The 4,585-nt window shown below is 42.4% G+C and overlaps 1 long non-coding RNA gene across 1 annotated transcript; it reads left to right on the top strand.

Annotated features, from left to right (window-relative positions):
- The first annotated feature begins 3,022 nt into the window (after positions 1 to 3,022).
- Positions 3,023 to 3,400, top strand: LOC115629408. The gene is made up of 2 exons (XR_003995900.1): positions 3,023 to 3,201; positions 3,265 to 3,400. It is a non-coding gene; the product is annotated as an uncharacterized LOC115629408 (long non-coding RNA).
- Positions 3,401 to 4,585: the final 1,185 nt, after the last annotated feature.

The following is a 4,585-nucleotide window of genomic DNA, read 5'->3' as shown; positions in this document are numbered from 1 at the left end:
CGGACAGACGGACAGACAGACAGACAGGGCTAGATCGACTCGTCTTGTCACGCTGATCAATAATATATATACTTTGTGGGGTCTGCTATCAACGCTACAAATGTATTCTGAACAAATCTAAGAGTCATTTACCGTTAAGCTTATTTTGTGAGTGTATTCATGCGATTTACAAAAGCAGAAACACACCTTTTACATTCACAACAATCATATTTGGAATTGAAGACACAAATTAGTGTTGAATTAAGTAATTTAATACATACTTATATATGTATGTATGTATGTATGTACATGTATATAGGCGGATAACGCCTGCATGAAAAATTTAAATGTATGTACATATCAGTGTTGCCGAACGCTCCAATTTTGGCGGGACGTCCCGATTTATAAATCAAAATTAAATGTCCTGCGTCGGACTTTTCGGGGATAACTCGACCGTGCGTACAACATGCTGAGAAAGCACACAGTTAAGTCAGGACTGGCAGTCCGCCCGGTGCGTAACGAAGATATGTACATATGTATGTATGTACGTATAACCATACATAGGTCTTATTGTACTATATTTGCTTTTTATACTCTGCACATGAAATGTACAAGAGTATATTAAGTTTGCGGGAGCTGAAAAATGTAACAGGCAGAAGGAGGCGTGGCAGACCCCACAAAGTATATATATTCTTGATCAGCATGACGAGACGAGTCGATCTAGCCCTGTCTGTCTGTCTGTCCGTCTGTCCGTCTGTCCGTCCGTATGAACACCTAGATCTCAGAGACTATAAGAGATAGAGACACCAAATTTTGCACGAAGATGCGTTATGTGTGTATTCTATACGAGTTTGTTTTATTTTTTTGATTTTCCCCCCCACTTCCCCCCTATGGGGGTTTTCCCCATTTTCCATTCGTATAATCGCCTATATCTCGGAGACTATAAGACCTAGGAACACCAAATTTTAGTCCCAGATGCCTTATGTGAATACGCAGAAAATGTATATTTTGGAATTCCCCTCCCTCCCCCCTCTACCCCGCAAATCGTAACTCCCGTAATTCTTGGAATTTCGAACTAAAATTTTGGAAATACCCCCAGTTAGTTATTATGTGTCCGTATGCCAAATTTCATTATGATAGACCGATTTAACAAGAAGTTATAGCCATAAATATATTTGCTGATGCAGCGCTGCTGCAGCGCTGCTCAAGCGCTGCCCGCGGCTGTTGTTGATGTTGCTGTTTGGTTGACTGCGAAAATGCTTACACAGACACGAATTGATGCGCATAGGCATACATACACTCACACAGACGCAATTGCTATGTAAATGTGCAATTATACACCCTTTACGTGAGTTCGAATACCGAGAGAGGTAAAATCGATCAAATTTTTTTTTTTATTTTCTTAATTTTTTTTATTTTCTATAATTATTGTAAACATATGTACAGAGTATTTCAAAGTCGGGACACCCGACTTTAGCTTTTTTACTTGTTGGAAAATGAACTCTTTAAATAACTTTAGAGAGCGTCGAAAGAAGAGCACATTTTACTTAGCCCAGCAAAGACGGGCAAGACCTGCTAGTGTTTCATATAACTCTTATATGTGATTACAGCATTCCCTGTGATATCCCAGTCGATGCAAATAATGAGGCTGGTTACGATAACGAAGCACAAAGTGGACAACAAGGAGGATCGGATTCACAATGAAATCGCATCCAGTCTGCGGCGTAACAAATAACAAAAACCAAAAAAGCCACTGTGGCGAAATAAAGAATTCCACTTATGTTCCTTTTTATATATTTATTTGTAACAGTTTTTAAAACAGGGAATTTTGTTGAACCAATTTTTCTAACAGCAGCCCCACAATCACTTCTGTGGACGATTTATGTGCCTCTGTAGACGATTTATACGCCTCCTTCGCAATATTTATACTCTGTACATGAAATGTACAAGAGTATATTAGGGTTGCGGGAGCTGAAAAATGTAACAGGCAGAAGGAGGCGTGGCAGACCCCACAAAGTATATATATTATTGATCAGCGTGACAAGACGAGTCGATCTAGCCCTGTCTGTCTGTCTGTCCGTCTGTCCGTCCGTATGAACACCTGGATCTCAGAGACTATAAGAGATAGAGACACCAAATTTTCCACAAAGATGCGTTATGTGTGTATTCTATACGAGTTTGTTTTATTTTTTTGATTTCCCCCCCCCCCCCCCCCCCCCCCTATGGGGGTTTTCCCGATTTTCCATTCGTATAATCGCCTATATCTCGGAGACTATAAGACCTAGGCACACCAAATTTTAGTCCAAGATGCTTTGTGTGAATACGCAGAAAATGTATATTTTGGAATTCCCCTCCCTCCCCCCTCTACCACGCAAATCGTAACTCCCGTAATTCTTGGAATTTCGAACTAAAATTTTGAAAATACCCCCAGTTAGTAATTATGTGTCCGTATGCCAAGTTTCACTATGATAGACCGATTTACCAAGAAGTTATAGCCATAAATATATTTGCTGCTGCAGCGCTGCTCAAGCGCTGCCCGCGGCTGTTGTTGATGTTGCTGTTTGGTTGACTGCGAAAATGCTTACACAGACACGAATAGATGCGCATAGGCATACATACACTCACACAGACGCAATTGCTATGTAAATGTGCAATTGTACACCCTTTACGTGAGTTCGAATACCGAGAAAGGTAAAATCGATCATTGAATTTTTTTTTATTTTCGTAATTTTTTTATTTTCTATAATTATTGTAAACATATGTACAGAGTATTTCAAAGTCGGGACACCCGACTTTAGCTTTTTTACTTGTTATTCTTGTTGGAGGCGCTAATAGGTTGCAAAAGAAATAAAGCAGCTGAAAATAGTATTTTATGTATATTTAATAAAACTAATTTTGATTGTTTTTCCAGTGCTTTATTTATTTTGAATTTTAAATGGAGGGGGCGCGGAAAAACATGCAGAAAAACCGAGTGCAGGGGGCCAATATTGTGACCGTGACTTCAGTCACCAATAGTTGGTATCGATAACTGTTGATGCGAACCACTAACCAGCGAAATGTGTGGGTAATAATTAAAAGCGGCAATTTTGAAATTCGATGTCGGGAACGCGCGTTCGTGGCGGTGAAGCTGATCGAATATGCGCCTGGTGACCTGGCGAAGATGCTAAGATATGCGCCTGCGCCTCTGAACTTGTCTTGTTGTAGGGCGCACTCTTTATATAGGTGAGTTGTTGTGTTATTGTCGTGTTAGTACAATTGTGTATTTACAACAAATACCCGTTCCAGATACCAATGCCAGGATTATCAACAAGTGTTTTACGGATACGTCTGCGCAGTGTGTGGTGTTATATGTGTAAATGTGGACATGCGTAAAAAAGAAATAAAGATGTGGCAGGCGTATGTTGAAATACAGTGAAACCAACAATTATTCGTACACTCTTTACTTTGGACTTTAATGGTCTATATCTTTGCAGTTATTTAATATAAACAAAAATTTTTTATTTCAAATGAACACTTAATATTTATATTTCATATTTTTAAAACAATAACAAACAATTTCATAATTGGTAATTGATAATTGAGCAGCGCTGCAGCAGCAAATATATTTGAAAATTTATATTATTTTATATAAATTATTTAAACAAAGAAATATGGGACGCTTGCTTTTAATTTTATCTTTAATATCGAAAATGACGAAACGATACGGCGGCGATTGTGCTTATATTTAGTTCTATTTTACAACTGACTTCAAATTAGGCTTACATGCTAAACTAAGCCTAAGGCGGCGAAAAAAGGGCGCGAGGCGACGTCCGCAAACGGCCGCTCTCGCGCTCTCTTTTCGCCCTAAACTAAAATTCAAATAATTCTCTTAAACTATCTTAATCTAAAGCAGCATCTGCGCCAACACCGGCCCCCTTGGAGGGACATCGTCCTTCAACGGGCAATGGCGCCAGCCGATGAATAGCCCTCCGTAGATTGCCACTACTCGTGGCGACGTCGGCCACCCGCACCTTCCCGTCTGTCCCGGCGTGAGTTGTGGTGACCCTGCCAAGTATCCACTTTTGTGGCGGCACGTTGTCTTCGGCCACCACGACGAGTTGTCCCACGACGACGTTGGGTTCCTCCTGGAACCACTTCGCTCGCACCTGGAGGCTCGAAATGTACTCCCGGGACCATCGCTGCCAAAACCTGTGCTTGAGACACGAGGCATTGCGCCATCGCCTTAAGCAGGTTTGGCTGTCGATGTCCGGGAGCGGTGGAGCTGGAGTCGCCAGAAGAGGCCGCCCGATCAGAAAGTGGCCCGGGGTTAGCGCCTCGCCGTCGCTGGGGTCCGCGCTGAGTGGTCCCAGTGGCCGAGAGTTCAGCACGGCCTCGACGCTCGCCAGGAGTGTTCCGAGCTCTTCTGCGGTCAGGAGCGCATTGCCCACCGTCCGTAGGAACAGGTGCTTTGCAGACTTGACACCTGCCTCCCATAGACCGCCGAAGTGAGGCGCTCTGGGTGGTATGTACGCAAACTCGCATCCTTTTCTTGATGCGAATTCGCGTACGCCTTCCGCCTCCTTCTCCCATCTTGCTCGGAACTCCTGCAGCTTCCTGTCGGCTCCCA

This window comes from Scaptodrosophila lebanonensis, unplaced genomic scaffold (assembly GCF_003285725.1).
Source record: "Scaptodrosophila lebanonensis strain 11010-0011.00,11010-0021.00 unplaced genomic scaffold, SlebRS2 tig00000145-arrow-arrow-pilon, whole genome shotgun sequence".
In the NCBI taxonomy this organism is placed as follows: domain Eukaryota; kingdom Metazoa; phylum Arthropoda; class Insecta; order Diptera; family Drosophilidae; genus Scaptodrosophila; species Scaptodrosophila lebanonensis.
Note: the sequence above shows the minus strand (reverse complement) of the source record. Positions and strands in the feature narration are given on the sequence as shown.